Source organism: Nyctibius grandis (genome assembly GCF_013368605.1).
Source record: "Nyctibius grandis isolate bNycGra1 chromosome W unlocalized genomic scaffold, bNycGra1.pri SUPER_W_unloc_2, whole genome shotgun sequence".
Classification (NCBI taxonomy): domain Eukaryota; kingdom Metazoa; phylum Chordata; class Aves; order Nyctibiiformes; family Nyctibiidae; genus Nyctibius; species Nyctibius grandis.
Window position 1 is genome coordinate 1,882,958 of NW_027167473.1, and position 26,479 is coordinate 1,909,436.

Below are 26,479 nucleotides of genomic sequence, written 5' to 3' on the forward strand. Positions count from 1 at the left end.
TCTGGCTATACCTTTTGAGAGAGAAGCTATGTATCCATCAGGGTGAGTGGGAAGCTGTACTACTCCCCACGTGTAACTGACTTGTATAGGTTATTGATGAGATTGCACAGAAAAGACCTTACTACTCTCGGTCTGTATCTTTTGGATGCTTCTCCCTAGAGAATCACGCTCCTGATTTCACACTTTGTAGCTTTTATAAGCCATGGCAAATTGATTTGATTCATTGTAGTTTTACTGCCTGTGGGGTTGCAGACAGCAGATGTACACTTACTCAGAATCCTAATACTGTATAACCTCAGTTGTGACCTTGGGATGAAACCATTGCATTTGTTTACTTGGAACATTTTCTTTGCAGCTGTAAGGGTTTCATTTTGTAAGCAAAAGATGAAGGGAGAAGGAACAGGCAATGCACCTAAAAGCGAAGGCTTATAACATGAAGGGTAAAAAAAATTTCCTTTCTAGGCCAGATGAGATATTGGTAAGTCTTCATTTTTGTAACTGATATGAAGAATTTGCAAGATAGAAGATATACATGATTCGCTGTTTTAAGAAAGTATGGATTGCTTTTCTTTTTTCATTGCTTTTTGGAATGATGGGTTTATGTTTTCCATTGTTTCATTAGAAGTGTCATTTTTGGTCCAACCACAGATTTCTGATGATGCCCCTCATTGCCAATAATCAAGGCTTCTTACTGCTGCCAAATGGATTGTTAAGTCAGTTAAAAAAAAAGAACAAAGCTTTGCTTGCTTCTAGATCCAACAATTTCTCAACAAGCAAGAATATTACCACATTTAAATATTATTGTAATCTTCATTACTTTTTCCTAATTAAGCAAGGAATTGAAAAGGCAGATAAGAATTTACATTAAAAAATAATCAATCGGTCTGTTAATATTGTATGATTACTAGCTGATCTTTCAGAAACAATTACAATATGTATGAAGTATTTTAGGATAATTAAAAACATTAGGGATGTTCAAGAGCATTTCTTCCTGACTATTCTTGAGAATGAATCCTCAACAATTATTGGTTCAGACTTGTCCATTTTAGCCGCTGCTCCTTTTTTCCTTAAATGCAGTATTTAATTTGTGTATTATAATCAATACTCAATGCATCTGGCTTCTGGTGAAGTAATATTTCAGATACAAACACCTGATACCTGATAAATCTGATATCTGATAAACCTCAGAAAGTGGCTGGATAAACTTGTTGGCTTGTTGTATCACTGACTTTAATTGTCTATCTGACTTCTAGCCTTTAAGCAAAATTGAGAGGTAAGATGGTGAAGAAGTAAAGATCTTAACCACTCTCATTTTGCAGTTCTTGGACTTTCCAGTGTTTCTGCTAAATGTTTTCTATAGCATTTCTGTAAAAGGCATAATCATATCATATGGATGTAATAGCTTCTGCTCAATAGGTGATGATAAACGTTGGAGTTTGAGTTTTCCATGTCTGCTGGGTTAGTCTGCTAATACTTCTTTAGACTAGTGAGTTATCAAAGATTGTTCACTGTCACCTCCTTCTCATTTTTTCTAATTTTGCACTTTTTTTGTACAGTGAATTATCACTTTTATGTAGCCAGCCAACATACTCTTTTTTACTGCTAGACTGTGAAATTAAAGATCAGGAGTTAGATTTTTTGTGTTTTCTAAAAGTTGATGCTTCATATTTTGAACCCAGCATGTCCTGACTCTCTGAATACAGTGTGTTCTACCACATAATAATTGAAGGAAAAAAATGCTGTTCAGCAGTAAATCTAATTATGTGATCTTACATTCCCTTGTCTGGAAAATCAAGTGCAGGGATTACCTCTAATATTTCTCTTCTCTATCTGCTTCTACTTAATCTGCCATGCTTGTGATCCAGTAACACAAATCCACTGAATGGAGGTGTAAAAAACAGGTTTATTTTCAACTCTGATATCTAGCCCTGCATCTCCCTCAGCTTGGAAAAAAATAGTTTGGTGAAGCCTTGTCAAACAAAGTCACTTTAAAAAAAATAGACCAAGATTTACTGTTCCTCACTTGGACTAGTTTGAGCTTCTAAAAGCAGCTGTAGTTCTATATAAATGAATAAAATACTTCGAGATGCATTGGTGTTAAAGGCTTTTAATAAATTTAATATTGCCTACAATGTTTTGTAAATTAGAACTATAATTTATAAGAAATGTACTTGGCTAGAATTTCATTATTCTCAATATGCTGTGTAATTTCTGTGGCTAAAGGAGTTTTGGTTAACAATATAAGACTATAAAAATTTCTTGGGTAAGAATGTTATTAAGTCTTTTCATTCCTAACATTACATATTGTGGAAAATTACATTCCCATTGAGGTAGTTTCAGAATGGATCTATTTCTGCGTCAAGCCTCCTCAGAAATAACTGGGATTTTTTTTTTTTTTTAAATTTGTCCCCTGCAATTTTAGCATGATTTTCATGGCCTTTTGTGACAGTTTTTACAGCAGAGGTCTTGTTAGCCTACCTTTCCAGGTGGCCACTGTCATTTTCCTCTGCCTCAGCTTGGGTTACCTATTGATGTAAAGTAACTTGCAGGTCAGAAGTAATAAAAGAAGGCTTGTATACTGGATTGGGCCTAGTCCAGGCAATGTGGGCACTGGGGGACAAGAAACAATCATCTCTTTAATATAATTTTAAGTGGCATCTCTGGTCTTCCTACATTAGAAGACAAAATGTAAATCAATTTGTCAGAGGTAATTTATAGTTTGAGCTTTTTCATAAAGTAATTATTCCATGGAGCATGTAGCTAAAGAACAGGGCAGCACTGACAATGTGTTGAGGATACTTTTTGATGTGACTTGAGGCAGCTGTGCTCCAGTGTATAAATCACAATTCCATCAACAATTCAGCCTTTACTGTTGTTAAGATAGAATACTTTTATTTGAGTAGGAAAAATGCCTATGTCAGTGGAAACATTGTAGGTGCCATTCAGAATGCAGAGTGTGTTTCTTCAATGAACTCTTTATGGACAAACTACCTTACTATCTTAGCAGATTTTCATTATCTCAGGATTAGGAAGGAACCTATATGCACTTCTGTAACAGAGTTTTTTTAACATGGAGGGGATGGAGGGGGTAGAGGGGGGAAACATAAACCATAATTTAGCTTTGGGTATATTTGAAGTGGCTGTAATATTTTATTTCAGGAAAGAAAAATAGACAGTGACCTATACTTTAATTGGTTGAGATTTAGTTTACGTTAATTAAAACTTTTCCAGTGTGTCAAATAATCTAGTAGTAAGATACAGGAAGAAGCCACACCAATATGAACACGGAGATATTGGGACTGCGTGACAGCATAGGAATGTATATTTATTTATATATTAAGCTTTCCATATAAATAATGTTGGTACTTCAAAATGTCTGCTTTCCTGGTAAGGAAGCATTGTTGATTCCACTCTTGATTCTGTGCAGCAGCACACACCCTAAAGTACAGCATTTGGATGTTGAATTACTGCAAAGCTCATATGGCATATCATGGCTACTTGTTCTGGAAGAAGTGTTGATGTGCATAAATAAGTCTGTATATAACTCATTTAACAGTGTAGGTTTATATCAAAAATATTAAAATCATAACTATATGTTTACAGTTTAAGGTTATTAAACACTTAATGGGGAAAATTAATTACAAGTGTGATACATAGAAATGTAAATTGTCATTGTAAAAATCATACTGAAAATGCATACCACAATAGTAGCTTTGTAGCAAATTTGACCATTTTATCTGAATATCCTAGGTGCTACAAACTTTAAATAGAACCTAACATAAGTGCCTTCAGGTACTTTCAATGATTCCATTGAATGTGCTGCAAGTAAGTTCTCAACGTGTTTGATGGCCACAGATCTGTATGTTGCTTAGATAAATGTTTTCCCCAGGTGTACAATATATTATGCAGACCAATAGCACTTTTAATTTGAAGTCTACTCCCTAACTATAGCCAGAGGCAGTTCCAAGCTGTCTGAAATAATGTATTCCAGATTGTCCAACTCCCCCAACCCTTCACCCACCCCAAGGGAGTTCTCTTCCTTTTGCAATCTGTAGTTTGAATATTCAACATTTTATTAAGCTTTAAGAAATGTCTTTAACTCAAGCAACCAAAGAAATGTCTTGAATCAAGCAACCAAACCTTTTTCATATAGATAATGACATTGTAGTCCTAAAAACTGCTATCTTGATAGCATTCTTTTTCCCCAGTGTCCATCATCTTTTCACCCCAGCAGTTCTGTCTATGTCCTTACCATAAACAAAACAGGGTCTGGGTCAAAGCTTGTATGCTGGTCCATGGCTGGCTGCAGTTTACTGAGGAGCATGCTTCCTGGCATGGTTTCAGCCCATGAGGACTAGCTGTCACCCAGCAGTGCAGGAGTGTGATTTGGGGGGGGGGGGTAGCACATGACAAGACATGTTCCCAGGGGCAGCTTAGATGTGGCCAGACTCTTTTGGGGGGGGGGGGGGAAAGAGTTTGCAGGTGCATGGACATCATGGCAGGGGGGTTGGAACTAGATGATCTTTAAGGTCCCTTCCAACCCAAACCATTCTATGATTTAATAAGTCTGTTCATTTAGAATAAATTCTGCATATACTACCTGTTTCCAGTGACTCCCAAAATTCTTTGCCTCGCTGTCTCCCCACCTGATTCTAACAATACCTCATGCCTCCATCCTGAAGCTAATTATAAGCTAATTCATGATCAGAGATTATGGATTGGGTATATAAGTATAACATTAAAAAAAATACTTTAAAAAGAGTAAGCTACTTTTTTATTTTTGAATGCGCCAGTCTGGATTGTGATGTGGGCTTTCATTTTTAAGTGATTGACATACAAGTCTGTCAAGAACCGATAAGGTTCCACCGGAGGGGGGGGTCACCAGCTATGATTGATCAGATCGCAGCCCTCCTCAGTCAGCCCTGCCCAGCCGGCATGGGTCGAAGCCCCCTAAAAACTCCATGGTCAGCCCCACCCATATGGGTTAGAGCCCCCTAAAAATAATTTCCCCCCCTTTCCCTCCCGGTGCACTCGGGAGCAGCAAAGGATTCCCCTCCCCTATGAAAGGGTTCTTAGTTGATCCTTGAGACAAAGATAAAGCACAAACGAGGCACGGTATTGATTCACAGTTGGCTATGTTTACTTGGAGAATGATAAGTGGATAATGATATTTTGTGAAAGAGGAGGAAAGACACGGAAAAGAAACCAAGAGACAGAAGGAAAAATAGGCTGAGATTACAGACAGTATAGCAAGGATAGGATAGTCACCACCCAGGATCCAGCGGCGTCCCGCAGGTCCTCTGTTTGTCTTCGGTGTTCAGTCTTCTGGTGGTGGTCCAGCACCCGTGTGTCGGGGGTGGTCTTCCTTTATACCATGTAGGTAAGGGAGTGGGTTTCGTCATCTTGACAACGGTGTCTTGACAACGGTGTGGCTATAGTTTTGCATATGCACATACATCTCATGCTCTATTTACACATCTTAGGCCTTGCTTATCACTCGGAGTAAACAGGATGTTCTTGATGGGCTGCTTGCTCAGCCCGGACAATGGTCTGCGACTGATAAGCAGAAGAGTGGCGTGCTGTGCGGCGGGCGGCAAGGAAGGCACAGACTCTGAGATCGAGGATGCAAGGGCCTAGAGCCGAAAGGCCTAAGGCTTTTTATTGTTATGCTACTACTCTATTTAACTGCTACAATGCAGGAGCCAGACTAGGCAGTTCAAGATAACATCAACATTCACACGCTAAGCACTCATCACTCATCCTGGGAAGAGCCCACAGTGTCCTGGGCTCAAAACATCAACAACCATTCCTGTTTTCAGCTCTGTGTTCAGAACTGACCTTCAACACATGTTTACTTGTTACATGCCTCAAAGAGCCCTGTGAACTGGTCTCGGCTCCTTTATCTCAGAAGCAAGCAAAAACTATTCTCAGTGCAGTGTTCCCAAGCAAATCTTATGCTCCCCAAGTAAAGCACAGCTGTTTGCAGACTGAGGGTCTTCCACATTTCCCCCTTTTTTGTTTATTTGATGACAAGGGTGGTCATGATGTGGGCTTCGGCTTTTCAGAGTCCTCTGATTGCAGACCAGGTCTCTGAAGCAGCACTTGGGACAAAGGCACACAAGCAGGGACGCAGGCACCGCGGAATTCAGTTCCTGCTAGAGAGAAAGTGAAAGAGATTCCGGGCCTGCTGCCTTCGCCTGTATATTAGGGATTTCTGCCAGGAGGCATTTTTCCACTGTGCTTTGATCTTTCTCACAGCAGGGCAGGAATCTCAGGCATAAACAATTAGGTGCCCTTGAGTCTTATCACAGGCCTATGTTATCTGAATGAAGATGCTCTACTTGTCCAGCACACAAGACTAAATAACAGTTAGTAGTATGATATATGTGTTTTTTGACACCCCAGGTGCAAGTCACTTGAGCGTGTTTACAATCCTCCTCGCCCATCTTCCGTTATATTCCCACATTCTACCCCCTCGCTCAAGAGACTGCTTCTCCTGGGGAGTGCAAAGCTGGACGTGCACATTTGGCTTGCGGGGTGTAGAGCAGAGTAATCTACAGAGGCACGCAATAAATACATGTAGAAAAAGGAATAAACATAGATATCTATACAATAATGCTGTAGCATCACTAGTTACAAAGAAGGGCCAAAGATAAACAAGACTGTGAACAACATCCCTGTAGTGTCCAAATTTACTTGATTCACACGCTCTAGAAGAGATAACTGCTGTGAGAACCAAAACAGTATCTTCTCCTCAGAGCCACCTGCATGTGTCAACAGAAAGGCCTTAACCACGCTTGCGTGGAAGCGAAGTCACACAGCAGACAGCACAACTATGGGGGGACCACGACCACCAGAGACCACCCAAGACCCCTCGCAGCATGCTACTTGCGTGCTCATCCAGTCATTTCAGCATTCCCCAAGTAATGCCCGGTGTCGGGTTGACTGTTCTACGTCACTTGCGTGGTCCCTGTGCTTTCAGCGTCTGCATTTCTGGTACCGGGTTCTGGTTGTGGTTTCTCCAGCTCATGGTATGGCTTCACGCATCTCGCAGGTAGCCAACGAGGACCTGTTGGGAGTAAAACACAAGCATATCCCCTCCCCCATGTCAACAATTCTACTGGTCCACGCCAATCAGTTAGGCCTGGCAGATCTTTATACCAAACCTTAGGATTTTGTGTAAAGGGAACTTTAGCCTGAAAATGTCGTTCCACTGCTGTGGTATCTAATCGAGAAGATGACCGATTTAGAAAATTTAAAGTGAACACAGCCATATCTAATTGTTCTTGAGGAGCTGTGGCTACACTCCCCCTTTTTTGTTTTTGCAACATGTGTTTCAAGTTTTGATGTGTCCGTTCAATTATGGCTTGTCCGGTGGGGGTGTGCGGGATACCTGTAACGTGAGACACACCCCACTGTTGTAGGAATAAGGCCGCTGCTTGAGATACATACACGGGTCCATTGTCTGTTTTTATTTCTTTAGGGAGGCCCATAAGTGCAAAGCACCTTGTCCAATGTTTCTTAACATCCTGAGTCTTTTCCCCTGTAGCTGCAGAAGCAACAACATAACCAGAAAAGGTATCCACAGTAACATGAACATACTTTTGCCTGCCAAAAGGTGGATAATGTGTAACATCTGTTTGCCAAATTTCATTAGCCTTCAGTCCCCTGACGTTTACACCATCATGATAAGTTGCAGTATTATATAGTTGACAATCGTTACATGCCCGAATAATATCACGAGCCTGCGTTTTTGTGAGAGCAAATTCTTTCTGTAAACTGCGAGCATTTTGATGGAAAAAGGAGTGAGATAATTGTGCATGTTGAAATCGTTGAGTAAGGGAGGATGATGTTATGGGCAAAACAGTGTACTTATCAGCTACTGCATTCCCTTCTACCAGAGGTCCTGGCAAGCGAGTGTGAGACCTAATATGAACAATAAAGCAAGGATGCTGTCGTTGCTGAAGCAGAGTTGCAATAGCAAGAAAAAGTTTATACAGCTCTTTATTGCTAATTTCTTTGATAAATGCAGCTTCTAAGCGGTTAATAGCGCCAACAGCATATAGTGAATCTGATACAATATTAATAGGTTCGCTTGCAAACAATGTCAGAGCTAAATGTATTGCAGACAATTCAACAATCTGAGTGGACGCTTCCACAGTAACTGATGTGTGTTGCCATTGTGCCTTTTCTTTCCAGGCTACTACGGCCTTCTTTGTTTTACCTGAGCCGTCTGTAAAAACCGTTTTTGCATTTGGTATAGGGTGAGGCACCATCACTCTCTGTGGTTGTAAACAGAGGGAAGGTAAGGCTTGCAAGATTTTATTCTGTGGCAAAGTAAAATGAATATCATTCAAATAATCAGCCAGAGCAGCCTGAAATTCAAGGCTGTCCCTCATCAGAGTAATGTGCGTTTCCTTATGAAAGGGTAGGTAAATAATGTCAGGGTCTCGACCTGTCAGCTGCTGTATCCTGAACCGTCCTTTCTGAATCACCATAATGACCATCTCCAAAGGAGTCGTAATTGTTTTTGTAAAGGTGTGTGATAAGAAAATCCATTCCAGGGTAACTAATTGCTGTGATTCTGTCAATTGAGCAAATAGCCCATAAGGCTGGAATTTCGTGTGAATCACAAAAAATAGAAGAGGCAAGTGTAAGATTATACGTCCTGCTTGGGAAGTTGTAAGTTTTTGAATTACCAATGCCAATTCCTGTTTTGCTTTGTCAGAAAGGATTCGAGGCGAGGTTAAATCTGAATCCCCCTTCAAGGTGTTAAACAGGGTACTTAACTCTTCAGTAGAAATACCCAGCACAGGACGAATCCAATTAATTGTCCCTAGTAGTTGCTGCAAATCATTTAATGTAGAGATATTGTTTACCAAACGAAGTTGTTGTGGCCGTAAGGTTCTGGTAAACAGTACCCATCCCAAATACTTCCAGGGCGGTTCTGTTTGTATTTTTTCTGGGGAAATATGAAGCCCAAATTGTTGTAAGGAGTCTTTTAGATGATTTACAGTTTTCATCAGTTCTGTCTGTGTCAAAGCTGCAATGAGAATGTCATCCATATAATGGTAAATAAGAGACTGTTTAAAAATACTTCGAGTCGGCTCTATTGCAGCAGAGACCACTAACTGACAAATTGTGGGACTGTTCATCATGCCCTGTGGGAGAACCTTCCTTTCTGCTCATCTTTTTTCTTTGCTGTCGGCTTTGGGCAGTTCTTTTTAATATGCCCCATTTGATTACACTCAATACATTTCATTTCTGCTCGTCCCACAACGAGTTGCTGAGCCAAGGCACTTGCAAGTAAAGTAGCTTTATGCTCTTCAGAACCCACATTCTGACAAGCTTTAATAAATTCTGCTATACTTTTGTAAGAGTTTTTTAGAGGGCCCAAAATTCTTTGACAATCTGCATTTGCATTTTCATAAGCCAATTGTAATAACAGCGTTTCTACTGTATTTTCATCATCAATCTGCCTGCTCAGTGCTGTTGGTAAACGATCAATAAATGTAACATAGGGTTCTTGAGCTCCTTGCCTGACTGCCGCAAAAGAGGGCTGGCGTTTCCCTGCCTCCGGAACGCGTTTCAGGCACTTTAAAGCCAATGCAGAGATCTGTTGTAAACGCTGCCGAGGTAACCATGCCTGTACCTCTGGTGTCTCATACTGATTAACTCCCAAATATTCTTGCCTATTTTCCAAAGTGTCTGCAGAAGCAGCCTCCTGGTACTCTGCCAGCCACACTGAATATTGTGCAGGTGTTAAAATCATCTGTAAAAGTGACTTCCAATCATGTGGTGTCATAGTATAGGATTCCCCAATGACTGTTACTAAATTTGAAGTATAGTTACTGTGCAAACCATAGTCTCTCACCGCAGCCCGTACTTCCTTAATCATTTCATAACTAAGGTAGCGATACTCAGGAGAATGATTTGGACGATAGATTACCGGCATCGCCGTCAGCATGGCAAAATCTCCTTTACGAGCAGCTTCCTCTCTACAATTTTCTGCCAGCGTTTTGTATTTCGTTACATGAGACTCTGATGCCTTTTCAGCAAAGCCAATAGGTGGCTCGGCAGACACAGGATACGGAGGAGCTGTTGGTGTTAACTGTGCTCCGTCCGTAGCCGCTGCCGCTGCTGCTGCCGGCTGCGAGACCCCCCGCACCGAAGGGACGGCTGCAGCCGTTTCTTTTACCGATGTTAATGGTGGGTATAAATTGGACTGTATGTCTGGATCTGTGAAATCAAGATCGTAAGGATCGTCTAATTCTCCGGAGACTGTTTCATATACAGGCTCCTGTTGCTCCTTCACATCCACTAAGGTGTTAATAGGAGTGGATGCCAGAGATTGCAAATACTCCTCTGCAGGCTGGAGTGCAGAGACTGCTATAAAAACAACCCTCCACGTTGCTTCTAAATCCTTTAGAATATCAGACTGCAACGTGTTCCGTTTTTGTATTTCTATTCCCACTTTCGCCCAAATCTTTGCATCGTAAGTCCCTGATACAGGGAACCAGGTACAGTTGTCTTTGATCCATACTAATAACTGCACCAATTTCGCTAATTGGACCTTATAGCCCTGTTCGCGTAATATACGCTGTAATACCTCAGTGTAGAGCTTATGCTCTTGGGAACTAGCCTGTCCCATGTTTATTGCGATCGCGGAACTCACTGATTCTGGGGACTCTCCGGTCCTGGGGACTCTCCGGTCCTGAGGACTCACTCTCCGGTCCTGGGGACTCTCCGGTCCTGGGGATTCTCTGATCCTGGGGATTCTCCGATCCTGGGGACTCTCAGGTCCTGGGGACTCTCCGGTCCTGGCGCGCGCTAGCCCCTGACAATCCTTCGATCAGAGTCGCCGCCGCTTCTTCGTTAATCTTCATCCTTGTTCGGGCGCCATTTGCGGCGGGCGGCAAGGAAGGCACAGACTCTGAGATCGAGGATGCAAGGGCCTAGAGCCGAAAGGCCTAAGGCTTTTTATTGTTATGCTACTACTCTATTTAACTGCTACAATGCAGGAGCCAGACTAGGCAGTTCAAGATAACATCAACATTCACATGCTAAGCACTCATCACTCATCCTGGGAAGAGCCCACAGTGTCCTGGGCTCAAAACATCAACAACCATTCCTGTTTTCAGCTCTGTGTTCAGAACTGACCTTCAACACATGTTTACTTGTTACATGCCTCAAAGAGCCCTGTGAACTGGTCTCGGCTCCTTTATCTCAGAAGCAAGCAAAAACTATTCTCAGTGCAGTGTTCCCAAGCAAATCTTATGCTCCCCAAGTAAAGCACAGCTGTTTTCAGACTGAGGGTCTTCCACAGTGCTGCATCAACAAGCTTGTGGATTCCACAGCTGTCTTATCAGTCAAGCCAGCGCACACAAGCAAACTTTGAGACAATCGCTTTACATTCCAGTCTCTCACACCACCCGGTGGCTCAAAGTTTTCTAGGAGGGTAGATCGTGCCCATGGACTGGGTGGTTTACAAAAATAGAGAAAAGATCAGCAAAGGATAGGAAAAGAAGAGCATACAAAGGATATAGAGAGTCTAATGACTCACAATTTGGATTACATCAAGAATCACATCTTATGGTTAATTAGATACTTATAACAAACAGTTTCACAGCTTCACAGCTTCAGATGAGCCTGTTTGTTGGTATCTCCCCTAACTCATCTGAAACTATTAAACTGCTTGGTAATAACAACGATATGTAATATAAACAAACATATTATCAAAAAGTCAAACAAAATAAGCAAAGATATGTGATGTTAGGGAGTTGGATAAAGGATTACAATTTCAAATGTCCAAAGTCCCATTAACTCGAAGGTACAACCATTGATATAGGATACATTAAATCAAACAATATCAATAGCAGCATCCTCAGGCTGATAGGATACCCGTAAAAGCTTCATTGTTTCTGATGAATTGGATGGAGTTGCTACAAAGTGCATATTTGCCACTACTCGTTGTATCGATTGTATAAGACAAGGGATAATACAAGGTAAAAACAAAAGCGTTGTCAAAGCACATAACAAATAAAATAAAATACATTTCACCCAAGGTTCTCCAGGAAGCCATGAAAAGAAAGCCACTTCCCATCCCTTCCATGTTTGTACCGGGACATGAGCCAATTTTTGAATTCCGGAAGTGATTTGCTTAACAACCTGACCATTATCATCAATCTTTAAACAACAATTGGAATTGTTTAGTTTTCCACACACTCCTCCTTCTTCTGCCAGCAGGTAGTCAAGAACCAATCGATGTTGAAAAATTGCTGCCCGCATTTGTGTGGCTTGGTCTGCTAGCAGATCCAAGGCACGGGCGGTTTCATTAGTAATGATTTCCAAAACAGCTTGTAATCGGATAATATGGTTCAAATTATAGATGGGTTCTCGAGCACCGCTGATGGGTTAATTGGGATTCCAGGTTGCAGGTCCATAATGTTCAATAATTCGGTAGGGAGGCCAATCATCTTTTCCCCATGCTTGACTACTGCCACTAGTTAGGAAAGTACTAATACTGCGTTTTGTCCGCATGAGATCGTCATACAATTTGATTCCCAACCCTTGGCCGTTAATTTCCAGGAGTAAAAAGAATGGTTGTATCACTCCTACATAACATACTCTGGTCCAATTTTTTGGTAGCATTTTATATGCATGGTGGCCGCAAATGCAATAATGCCCCTTTAAATCTTGGATTCCATTTTTGAAGGGGTCTCTGCTGGCTTAACTCCCAGAGGGCCCTCCCCAAACAGGGATAGGCTCTCTTTTTGTTTTATTCCAATAACAATAGGTACATTCCCAAGCTTTTGAATCATTTTTTTCAAGTACACAAATTCATTTACCCATTCTGGATCACGGCCTAGGGGGCGGTAGGTTCCCTGGAAATTAAGGATAAAAAAAAAAAAGAGGGTAATCCAAAACAGTACTTGCAATAATATACTATGCATCCTATAAAATTAACAAAGCAATACATGATATGACTATACAAAAGAAAATCAGAGTCCATATGGAATTTTGTCACTTTTCTTCAATTGAGTCCCGAGGTCCTCTTCTCTCCCAGTTTCAACCTGAAAAGGAAAGAGAAAGAAAATTCTCGTTTCGTTTTCAAAAAGAACCGGAAATATTTATCAAAAAGAAGGTACAATCCAGCAGGTATAGATTTTGTGCTCCTTTCCATGAGCATCCTTTGCCTCCAGGCATATTTATTAAAAGGGGTATCCAGTATTAGTGGGACTTCTCCCACAGTGGGAAGTTTTACTAACACTGGTTGACCAGGGTAATGTGAAGGATTTCGAGGATGATCAGGGCCTTTGGAAGCGGGGATAATAGTTGGGGGTTCTGGGAAAAAAGCTGTGATCTTTGGACATCCATTTACCCCCCATCTATTGTTAGACCATCCATCAAATGACGAGGGATCCCCTTTTGGTTTCCCAAAGTCCAGAGAGCCCTTCGTCTGGAGGTAGGATCTTTCTTTTCAGGTAATAGGATTAAAGATTTTTGCAGTTGAGGGGGGGCAAATTTTACTTCAGTGCATCTCAAATTTTTTTGATCAGATTTGGGTGCATTCACTGGACCATATTTTCGACCATAATTGATTAGCTCTTGGGTGACTTCCCCCCAGGTCCACATTTTTAAATTCTGAGAGTCCCGGTTGATGGGAGTGACCAACCCAGCTAAGGCAGCAGCGACTCTTCCACTTTGTGGGGTGGTTTTTATAGTATTCTGTAACTGTATTCCAATTGGATTTAGAGATTCAGGGAGACCCCTTATTAAGGGAGTCATCCTTTCCGGATCCACTGGAATCATCATTGGGGATTCTTGCCTGAATTTTAATTCACGATCATACATCATTTGCAAACAGGCTGCATTTTGTACATTTTCTACGAGTTGATCCATTGAGCCCGTAATCGCAAGAGGGTCTCCCCGTTCCAGGGGATTAAGACCTCCAGCCCAATAGGCTGCTCACTGAGTTAAAGACCAAGGGACTCGATGGTCGCCGGTAGTTAAAAACACTCCGGGTCTCCAATATCCTTCAGCTTCCCTTTCACTCAACAAAATTTGGTCCCCACCTGACAATGACACTCTCCACACGTACTCTGTTTCAGATTCCAGGTGTAATCTTTTTTTAAATTCTCTAGCTTGGTTGCTGTGTACGGCACCTCTTTGGTGATAATTTTGGGGATATTATCTTGATCATCTTCATAACTGTATTCTGTTTTCACCAGCGGTTGGAGGGATGGCGCAGGTATTTGTGGTGTACCAAACCTCGCCTTTGCTTCCTCCAGTTCCTCACTAGGGTACAAGTTTTCTCTTTGATGACAGTTACAAGTGAGGGACCGCTCTACATGAGTCGTTTTTTTCTCTGTAATGGCAATCGCATGAGAGGAGCTTTTCTGCAAGAGTTGCTTGCAAGCAGCTCTCTCTCTTTTTCTCTCATTAGTTCCTCTTTTAATTCTTGATTCTGACTTTGCAGGGCTTGTACAAGGGCTTGCAAGGCTTGAAGAGGTTGAGATGTACTCCCCCCTTCTTGGTCTCTGGCTTCTACAGCCGCGACCAAACTGGCACCCAAAACAGTGCACACTAATGCTTTCCCTTTTCTGACCTTTAACTTTGCCTCTGCATGCAGTGTGGTAATTCGGTCGGTCACGCTCTGCAGGTTATACCAACTATCTCGTGCCCAATCCACCCCTGGAGGCGAGGGGCGTGCACCAAATTTCTCCAACAAGTTATACAAAGCATCTTTCCCCGAGAAAGAACTATCGTTATCCATTTCTCACTTAAGACCGTTCAATACCTCCTTCATCTCAAGGATCCTGTCCATGATGCCAATTTAATGTCAAGAACCGATAAGGTTCCACCGGAGGGGGGGGTTCACCAACTATTGATCAGATCGCAGCCCTCCTTGGTCAGCCCTGCCCAGCCGGCATGGGTCGAAGCCCCCTAAAAACTCAAAACTCTGTTTACACATCTTAGGCCTTGCTTATCACTCGGAGTAAACAGGATGTTCTTGGTGGGCTGCTTGCTCAGCCTGGGTAATGGTCAGTGACTGATAAGCAGAAGAGTGGTGTGCTGCATCAACAAGCTTGTGGATTCCACGAAGTCAAATTGTAAGGACCACTGTTGATATTTGTATTGGGTGTACATGGCAAAGTTTCGGGGGGGGCTGCAGGGGTGGACTCTGTGAGAAGAGGTCAGGGGCTGCTCTGTGCCAGACTGTCACGGTTTAAAGCTGGGCTGGCTATTAAACTGATGGCAGACGCTCTCTATTAACCCTCCTCCCCCCTCCCCAAAGAGGAAGGAAAAGAGAAATGTGAGAAAGACTTATGGGTTGGAAAGTTAAAACAGTTTTAATGAACTATAATAATGAAAAAGAGTATAATAATAATAATGGAAATAATTAAATATATACAAATATATACAATACCAAGATCGAGCTCCCCCGATGACGGTCACGTCACCACCAGCACTGCAGGGCAGGCTCTGGGAAGGCCCAGGCTGGACTCAGTGATGGACAGGAACTGGATTCAGGAATGCACGGATTGGGATTGAGGGCAGGAGAAAAACGTCCTCTTCAGATGCCAGCCACAGCAGAAGAAGAGCGAGACCCTCACGATCCCCCAACTTTATACTGAGAATGACATGTATGGGATGGAATACCTCATTGGTCAATTTTGTGTCACCTGCCCTGTCCGCTCCTCCCTGCAGGTGCGACCCTTCTGTGGCTCTTCACTCATAAGCAGTGAGGAATTTAGCAGTGACCTTGGTTTGTCTAGGAATAAGTACAAGCAAGAGCCTTTCTGCATAACATCCCTACCGGTGCCTCAGTAATAGCTATAAACTTCAAGCGTTATCAGTCCTAGAAGCAGACACTGTCTGCAAAACATGCAGTTAGTTTCAGAAAGTGCAGTTACTTAGAAGCAGCTTAGCTGAAAGTAAAAATCACGGAGAGGAAAATTGGCCTGGTTTAGGCCAAACCAGGACATAGACACAGCTGGTTCCAGCTGGCTCTGCAATGACCCCACTGCAGGCCAAAGCTGAGCCAATCAGTGAAGTCTGTGGTGCCTCTGTGAAAACATATTTAAGAAATGGCAGAAAATGTTGGACAAGAAGAGGAGTTGGGAACACCAAGGTCAGAGGAATAGGAGGTGCTCCATGGAGTAGCAGGCACACCCTTGAAGGGATGAAGGCATGTGGAAAACACATGCTAGAGCATAGGAAAAGAATGAGAAGGAAAGAAAGGCAGAGATAAATTGCTGTGTACTGACCCCTACCTCCTGTGTCACTTGTTGCTTCACTGAAGGGACTGAGTATAACTTGCAGTGATAACAAGGAGGGAGGAGAAGTGGTTGGAGTGAAGTTGAGCTTCAGAAAGGGAAGGATAGGTGTTTTAAATGTTTGTCCTTTTTTGTTGTTTCCCAATACCTGAATCAGTAATTAAATATTTATGTTAATTGGTGATAAATTATGTTTCTGGATAGGTAGATGTGGTGGGTTGACCTTGGACTGCAGCCAGACACACATCCAGCTGCTCACTCATTCTCCCTCCTCAGCAGGACAGATGGAAAAGCTCAAGATAAAGACAAGGAGATCACTTACCCAGTTGCCATCACAGGCAAAACAGACTCGACTTGGGGAAAATTAATTTAATTTATTACCAATTAAAATAGAGTTGGATGATGAGAAACAAAGACAAAATTAAAACAACACCTCCCTCTCCACCATTCTACATAGGCTCAACTTCACTCCTTCATTCTGGATGACTCTACCTCTTCCCCCATCCAAGCGACACAAGGGAGATGGGGAATGGGAGGTTATGATCAGTACATAGTGGTTTCTCTCTGCCAGTCCTTCTCACACTTTTTCCTTGCTCCAGCATGGGTCCTCCATGGGCTGCAGTTCCTGTTGGGGGCATCTGCTCCTGAGTGGGTTCTTTCTTGGGCTGCAGATCATGTCAGGAAAAAGTGCTCCAGCATGGGCACTCCATGGACTGCAATTTCTTCAGGACATATCTACCTGCTCTGGCATGGGGTCCTCCACAGGCTGCAGTGTGGATATCTGCTCCACCGTGGTCTCCTCCATGAGTTGCAGGGGAATATCTGCTCTGGTGCCTGGAGCACTTCCTCCCTCTTCTTCTCTGATCTTGGTGTTCACACTGTTGTTTTCTCACACATTTTTTTCTTCACACTTGTCACGGTCCGTCTGGATCTCTCAAATTCATAGGACAACATACTCTGTAAATTAAAATTTATTTTATGAGCTTATTAAGAAATACAACAAACATGACAAACGGGCTCAATCCCCTTTGCCCAGACCAGTCTATCATGTGAATTCACTTGTTCACCACTCAAGTCATAAGGTTTCATGACTTATAACCCGTAACTCAACTTCTGCACCTATGAACAAAATTAGTTACCTAGCCAACGGTGAGAGTGCTCATCCTTTCTCTTCCATCAGGGTGCAGGCATCCCCTGTATCATACCAGGAAACATGAAAGCTTCAGCAGTCCAGCTGCTGTTGGATCCGCTTCAAAAGTTTTTTGTGTAAGCTGATGTTTTTATACCTTCCAAGCTGGAAGGTCTATACCATTTCCATGAGCTAGCAGATTCTGACAAAACTGCTAGACACTCAATATGCAAAGATGATGGGTGCAGGAGACAGCAATCTGCAGGTGATAATGGCTGCATAATGGCCTTTAGCTCTTTCTGGCCACCTGTCCTGCCCATGTGGTGCATATAAGAAAGAGTTTTTCCTCTTTCTTATATGTGTTTTCACAGAGGCACCACAAACTTGGCTGACTGGATCAGCTTTGGCCTGCGGTGGGGCCATTGTGGAGATGGCTGGAACTGGCTATGTCTGGCACAAGGCCCCTGACCTCTTCTCACAGCACACTTTTTAGATTGGGAAAGATCTGCTGGCTAATAGTAGAATAGTGATGGATTTTATTTAATATTTCTTCTTGTTCTCAGTAATATAGAATCGGGGCAGGAAATGGGCAATGGGAAAACATCAAAAAATTTTTGCCATTGGCCCAGTTTATTTGGTATTTATGTTGATTGTCAAGCAGATAGTGCACATCAGTTTCCAAGCCATCAGCTCGGACTAAATACAAAATGCAGAAATTTCATAGGTGCCAAGACTTAATTTTTTCAGAAATTGTATGTGGCAGCAAGGAATAAGGAAATATTATTGTATTAAGCATAGTAATTGATATCAATTACCTAGTGCTTATTGCTGAGTTAAAAGTTAACCATGGCTTTTGCAGGTGAACTAATTTGGAAAACAATAAACAATTGCTGAGTTAAGGCCAAGAAAACATAAACTGAGTTCTGGAACGTCAAGTCCAGAACAAAGACATAAGATTTCTTGTGCAGGTGGTCAACTTGGCAGAGAGCAGGGATTTAAGTATCCTTAGCTGAACTACATTCATTATAATACTAAAAATCACTCCCACAGGTCAAAAAGACCCTTGCCCAGCTGAAGACCCTTCCCCTGAGCATGCATAGATCGTATAAGAATGACTAAGCATTGATGTTAATTGTAATCAGATATATTAACCAATGAAAAGCATGTTATGCAAATAGAGGGATGATTTCATGTAATTCTTTGTGTATAAAAGAGGTACTGGGATTCACAGTAGGTGTGCTTGATTTGTGGATGGTTCCACCGAGCACCCTGCACAGAATAAATACAATATCTCTCCTGAGCGTGTGGGATTGGTTCATTGCATGCTGGGCATGAATCCGCATTTCGGACAACAGTTTTTGGTGACCCAAATGGGTCTGCCATGATGCCTTGCCCGGATCGACTTGCCAGCTCCCGGAAGGGAGAGACTCACTGGATTCCAGCACACACCGAGCTGTTTCTTCGAGGACTCTGTGATCCCAAGAAGATCGTAGCCCTGTAACTGCACACACATCTCTGACTCCTTGTGTTTATTCCCCATACTGCATGCATTATTGTACAGGCACTTCAGAGAGACACCCCAGCATGTTGATTCCCTAGAAAGGGTTTTGGGGATTTCTCCATGTCACGGTTTAAAGCTGGGCCGGCTATTAAATCTGTGGCAGACACTTTCTGTTAACCCTCCCCCCCTCCCCCCGAAGGGAAAGGGAAAGGGAAAAGGGAGAGAGACTTCTGGGTTGGAAAGTTAAAACAGTTTTAATAAACTATAATAATGAAAAAGAGTATAATAATAATAATAAAAATAATCAAATATATACAAATATATACAAAACCAAGATTGAGCTCCCCTGAAGTCAGCCACGTCACCACCGGCACTGCAGGGCAGGCTCCGGGAAGGCCCAGGCTGGGCCCAGCAATGGATGGGAACTGGATTCAGGAATGCACGGATCGGGATCGGGAGCAGCAGGAAAACAGACAGAGTCCTCTTCAGACACCGGCCATAGCAGAAAGAGAGCGAGACCCTCGTGATCCCCCCACTTTATACGGAGAATGACGTGTATGAGATGGAATACCTTCATTGGTCAATTTTGGGTCACCTGCCCTGTCCGCTCCTCCCTGCAGGTGCGACCCCCCCCCCCTTTGGCTCTTCACTCGTAAGCAGTGAGGAATTTAGCAGTGACCTTGGTTTCTCTAAGACTAAGTACAGCAAGAGCCTTTCTGCATAACATCCCTACCGGTGCCTCAGCGATAACTACAAACTTCAAGCGTTATCAGTCCTGGAAGCAGACACTGTCTTCAAAACATGCAGTCAGCCTCAGAAAGTGCAGCCACCCAGAAGAGACTTAGCTGAAAGTAAAATCACTGAAAGGAAAATTGGCCTGGTTTAGGCCAAACCAGGACACTCCATAATGGAGCCTTGTAGGCACTCCCTTGCTTTCATGCAAATGCTGGAGGTGACCCCACTTGAGTCCTGTTTTGTTGATTCTGTGATCCTCTTCTGTCATATCACTCTGGGCCCTTTGCTTGTCAGCCCTTTCCATCACTCCCTCACAGGGCTGCTGCTAACTCTCTTCCCCCCTCATGATCCCTTGTTTAAAGCTGTCACGGTTTAAAGCTGGGCTGGCGATTAAACCTGCAGCAGACGCTCTCTGTTAACCCTCCCCCCCCCACCCGAAGGGAAAGGGAAAGGGAAAAGGGAGAGAGACTTACGGGTTGGAAAGTTAAAACAGTTTTAATAAACCTATAATAATGAAAAAGAGTATAATAATAATATTGGAATAATCAAATATATACAAATATATATACAAAACCAAGATCGAGCTCCCCCGATGTCGGCAACGTCACCACCGGCACTGCAGGGCAGGCTCCGGGAAGGCCCAGGCTGGGCCTAGCGACGGTCGAGAGCTGGATTCAGGGATGCACAGATCAGGATCGGGGGCAGCAGGAAAACAGTCGGAGTCCTCCTTGGACACCGGCCATAGCAGAAAAAAGCAAGAGCGAGCAAGAGGAGCGAGACCCTCGTGATCCCCCCGCTTTATACCGAGAATGACGTGTATGGGATGGAATACCCTCGTTGGTCAATTTTGGGTCACCTGCCCTGTCTGCTCCCCCCTGCAGCTGCGACCCCCCCCTTCGGCTTTTCACTTGTAAGCAGTGAGGAATTCAGCGGTGACCTTGGTTTCTCTAAGAAAAAAGTACAGCAAGAGCCTTACTGCACAACATCCCTACCGGTGCCTCAGCGATAACTACAAACTTCGAGCGTTATCAGTCCTGGAAGCAGACACTGTCTGCAAAAACATGCAGTTAGTTTCAGAAAGTGCAGTTATTTAGAGGAGACTTAGCTGAAAGTAAAAATCACTGAAAGGAAAATCGGCCTGGTTTAGGCCAAACCAGGACATTCCACCCCTTATTCCATACCATTCACGTCATACTCAGATCACCACTAACTTTTCATTTTAAAATATATACAGATAACATTAGTTTATGATTCATTTCTATACAGAAAAAAAAAAGTTCATCAAGTTCATTTAGTTCAGGATTGTGGGTTTCCATCTGGCTAGGAGTCTCTCAGGGCAGGAGACATGGTATGAGTTTTGTCACAGTTTGTGCCCACGGGTTGCAGGTTAAAGATGTCAGTCTTGAGGAGGTTACTGGACGCCACTTGCAGTTAGCTCTGGTCTCGTCACCACTGTCTTAACCTGAAAGACACTTATGAACACTGTTAGTATTATGCAGCAATTAACATCATGCAGTTCAGAATTAAGTATTCTCACCCAAGATCAGATCACCTTCAGGGACACATCGGACTCCACCATCCTGCAGCATCACCCACCAAGTACATCCAGGTCCCTGAGCAAAAGCAATCCCATGAATGGGTTTACCTTTGCCCGTAGCAGGAAGAACCCAGACAGTTTTTCCCAACAGATTCCTTTCATGCACCACAGGGACTTTATCCCCTTCTACTGTATGTAAAAGATCTGACTGAGCAGGGCCAGCTCGGTTGATGGATCCTCTGGTGTTAACTAGCCAGGTAGCTTGTGCCAAATGCTTATCCCAGTTTTTAAAGGTTCCACCCCCCATTGCTTTTAGGGTAGTTTTTAACAGCCCATTATACCGTTCAATTTTCCCAGATGCTGGTGCATGATAGGGGATATGATATACCCATTCGATGCCATGCTCTTTGGCCCAGTTATCTATGAGACTGTTTTTGAAATGAGTCCCATTGTCCGACTCAATTCTCTCTGGCGTGCCGTGTCGCCACAAGATTTGCTTTTCAAGGCCCAGAATAGTGTTCCGGGCAGTGGCATGGGGCACAGAGTATGTTTCCAGCCATCCGGTGGTCGCCTCCACCATGGTAAGCACATAACGTTTACCCTGGTGGGTTTGAGGGAGTGTGATATAGTCAATTTGCCAGGCCTCCCCATATTTATATTTCAACCACCGCCCCCCATACCACAAAGGTTTTAACCGTTTGGCTTGCTTAATTGCGGCGCATGTTTCACAATCATGGATAACCTGTGCAATAGAGTCCATAGTTAAGTCCACCCCTCGGTCACGAGCTCATCTGTATGTTGCATCTCTTCCTTGATGACCTGAAGTGTCATGAGCCCACCGAGCTAAAAATAGTTCACCTTTATGTTCCCAGTCCAAATCTATTTGGAACACTTTAGCAGCCTGATCTGCTTGTTGGTTGTTTCGATGTTCCTCAGTTGCCCGACTTTTAGGTACGTGAGCATCTACATGACGTACCTTCACGACTAGTTTCTCTAGCCGAGTAGCAATATCTTGCCACAGTTCAACAGCCCAAATAGGTTTCCCTTTGCGCTGCCAGTTGCTTCGCTTCCACTGCTTTAACCACCCCCACAAGGCATTTGCTACCATCCATGAGTCAGTATAAAGATACAGCCTTGGCCACCTTTCTCGTTCAGCAATGTCTAAAGCCAGCTGGAAGGCTTTTACCTCTGCGAATTGACTTGATTCACCTTGTCCTTCTGTGGCTTCTGTGACTCGTCGTATAGGACTCCATACAGCAGCTTTCCACTTCCAATGCTTTCCTACAAGACGGCAGGATCCATCGGTGAACAGGGCATACTGCTTCTCATCCTCTGGTAGTTCATTATATGGTGGGGCTTCTTCAGCACGTGTCACCTCCTCTTCTGGTGGCATTCCGAAGTCTTTGCCTTCTGGCCAGTCCATGATCACTTCTAAGATTCCTGGGCGATTAGGGTTTCCTATTCGAGCCCTCTGTGTAATTAATGCAATCCATTTACTCCATGTAGCATCAGTTGCATGATGGGTAGTAGGAACCTTACCCTTGAACATCCAGCCTAGTACTGGTAATCGAGGTGCCAGGAGAAGTTGTGCTTCAGTACCAATTACCTCTGAAGCAGCTCTAACTCCTTCATATGCTGCCAGTATCTCTTTTTCAGTTGGGGTGTAATTGGCCTCGGAGCCCTTGTATCCTCGACTCCAAAATCCTAGGGGTCGACCTCGAGTCTCCCCTGGTACTTTCTGCCAGAGGCTCCAGGTAGGACCATTGTCCCCAGCTGAGGTGTAGAGCACATTTTTAACATCTTGTCCCATACGGACTGGTCCAAGGGCTACTGCATGCACAATCTCTTGTTTAATCTGTTCAAAAGCCTGTCGTTGTTCAGGGCCCCACTGAAAATCATTCTTCTTTCTGGTCACTTGATAAAGAGGGCGTACAATCTGGCTGTAATCTGGAATATGCATTCTCCAGAAACCCACAACACCTAAGAAGGCTTGTGTTTCCTTTTTGTTAGTTGGTGGGGACATAGCTGTTATTTTGTTGATCACCTCTATCGGGATCTGGCGACGCCCATCTTGCCATTTAATCCCTAAAAACTGGATCTCCCGGGCAGGTCCCTTGACCTTGCCTCTTTTTATGGCAAAACCAGCTTTCAGAAGAATTTGGATTATTTTCTCCCCTTTGTCAAAAACTTCTGCTGCTGTATCACCCCACACAATGATGTCATCAATGTATTGCAAATGTTCTGGAGCTCCACCCTTTTCTAGTGCAGTCTGGATCAGTCCATGGCAAATAGTAGGACTGTGTTTCCACCCCTGGGGCAGTCGATTCCAGGTGTACTGGATACCTCTCCAGGTAAAAGCAAACTGTGGCCTGCACTTTGGTGCCAAAGGAATAGAGAAAAATGCATTAGCAATGTCTATGGTGGCATACCACTTGGCTGCCTTTGACTCCAGTTCGTATTGAAGTTCTAGCATGTCTGGCACAGCAGCACTCAGCGGTGGCGTAACTTCATTTAGGCCACGATAGTCCACAGTTAATCTCCATTCTCCATCAGACTTTCACACTGGCCATATAGGACTATTAAAGGGTGAGCGAGTCTTACTAATCACTCCTTGATTTTCTAATTGTCTAATCAGTTTATGAATGGGGATCAGGGAGTCTCGATTGGTGCGATATTGTCGTCGGTGCACTGTGGTAGTAGCAATTGGCACCTGTTGTTCTTCAACCTTCAGCAACCCCACAACAGAAGGATCCTCTGAGAGGCCAGGCAAGGTAGACAGCTGTTTAATGTCCTCAGTCTCTACAGCTGCTACACCAAAGGCCCATCTATACCCTTTTGGGTCCTTAAAATACCCTCTCTTGAGGTAGTCTATGCCAAGGATGCACGGAGCATCTGGGCCAGTCACAATGGGGTGCTTTTTCCATTCATTTTTAGTTAGGCTCACTTCGGCTTCCAATACAGATAACACTTGAGATCCTCCTGTTACTCCTGAAATACTGATAGGTTCTGCCCCTTTATGATCCGATGGCATTAGGGTGCACTGTGCACCAGTGTCTACCAAGGCTCGATACCTTTGTGGTTTTGATGTGCCAGGCCATCGAATCCACACAGTCCAATAAACTCTGTTGTCCCTTTCCTCCACCTGGCTGGAGGCAGGGCCCCCCCTAATCAAGAAATGGATTTGTGCTGCTCACAGGGACTGGACCTTCATTTCTCCTATTCACACTTTGGAAAAAGGAATTTGAGGCCCATCTACCCTGACTGGGGTCCTGCTCACTGGTAACTGGAGCAGCCATCCTCCTAGAAAAATTCTCTCTGGTATTTCTTTTAGCTTGCAACTCACGTACTCGTGCCTGTAGGGTACTGGTAGGTTGTCCATGCCATCTGTTCATGTCTTCCCCATAACCACGCAGGGCAAACCACAGGATACCTCGTGATGTGTTCCGTTTCCTTTGAGCTGGTCCTGTAGGAGGGCGTTTTCTCTTAACAGCTGCAACGCGCGCCTGTGTAGGTAGAGAGTCAAGTTTATTCTCTATCCTGGACAGTTTGTCTGACAGTTGTTTAAATGAGTCCTTGTTTTCCTTTGTCAGTTTTTCCACAGCCGAGACACGGGCCTGCAGTGGGGAAGAAATACTATCTTCATACTGTCGCATACAGTTAGCCATTTCATCCACACTAGGTCGTGCCATAGCATTTTCTCCCCAGACTAATATTGACAATGTATGGGTATATGTCGGTGGAGCATTCTTCACAACCTTCCGGAACATGGATCGGTTGCATTCCACTTCATCAGGATCTACAGGATCTACAATGTCCCGTGGGTGTCTATAAATTATCTCTTGCACAGCTAGTTCTCTAAGGTAGTTAATACCTTTTTCTATAGTGGTCCATTTGCTTAGGTGGCTCATAACATCATCTTTATAGGGATACCTGCTCTTTACAGCTGACAAGAGTCACCTCCAGAGACTGACAGTGTTTGACTTTCTTGCGAGCGCCTTATCAATACCACCATCTCTGGACAGGGATCCCAACTGTCTGGCTTCTCTGCCATCTAATTGCATGCTATCCGCCCCATTATCCCAGCATCGGAGCAGCCAGGCAATAATTGGCTCACCATCATAACGGCTGAAATCTTTCCTTATATTTCTCAGGTCCTTCAGGGATAAGGAGTGGTAGGTTATCTCTACATCCGAGTCCTCCTCCTGTGATAGTTCTGCTTTAGAAGGACCTTTCTTCTGTGATGGGTCTGCTTTAAAAGGACGATCAAGGGAACCCCCATCTGTGTCAGGCCCTGACTCTGCCTGAGAAGGGCCCTCACCTGGGTCATGTGATGGCTCTGCCTTAGAAGGCTCTGAGTCATCATCTTCCTCTTCACGAGCTGATTTCTTTCGGTATTTCTTCCTGGTTACAGGAGCAATTGGTACAGATTCGTTAGATGCTGGGGTCTGAGTAGATGCAGTGGCTGTTTTGGGAGTGCTGAGACTCGTTAGAGTCTGAGTAGCTGCAGTGGCCATCTTGGGGGGTGTAGCAGCTGTGGTGCAGGCTGCCGAGGTTTCAGTGGATTTAGTGGCTGTAGCGGCAGCACACGCTGTAGGATCTGAGGTGGCTGCACAACACCTACAACTGTCCCTGCACCGATATTTAATCTTATCCCACATCAGAAACACATTCAGGACAACCGAAAATAAAAACATGCCACCTAGACAGCACCATCCGAATTTCACAAAATCTAGAGGAATCAGCTTGGCAGAAAAGGAGAAGGTACTATTTCCCAAAGTAAAATTGAAAGGGCAATCATTAACACAATCAGCTAAAGGACGCCTGGAGCGTGCAGATGAAGTCGCTGCTACTGATTCGCGATTAAAACTGCCCATCATTGTGTTATAGAGATAAGAGATCGGAATAGTAACTGCCCAGTTTATCACAGCATAAATCAGTATCAAACCCCATACCAAAACAATACATTTCGACCAGCGCCCACTGCTAAACCGCATGTAAACATTCATAAGAAGCAAACAATAACACAGTGCCCACGGCAGGTAAGGCATCATTGCAATACTCAACTGTGAAAGAAACTCTATAAAAAGACGAGATAACACAGTACTCAAAAATGACATCAGCATCTTCCCTATCTGTTTTAATTTCCAACCCCTCGTAAATCTCAAAGGAAGAAATCTGATACTCTCTCAGCTGAGCTCTCCAGGTCTCCTCCCGCCGGAGCCGGGATTCGACTTATCAGAGGAACCTGTTGGAGCTTCTCTCGTGCCCCACGTTGGGCGCCAATAAATCTGTCACGG

General features: G+C 43.7%; 1 pseudogene; it reads right to left on the reverse strand.

Annotated features, from left to right (window-relative positions):
• Positions 1-13,001: 13,001 nt before the first annotated feature.
• On the reverse strand, positions 13,002-14,776 carry LOC137677141 (uncharacterized; annotated as a pseudogene).
• Between the last annotated feature and the right edge of the window lie 11,703 nt (positions 14,777-26,479).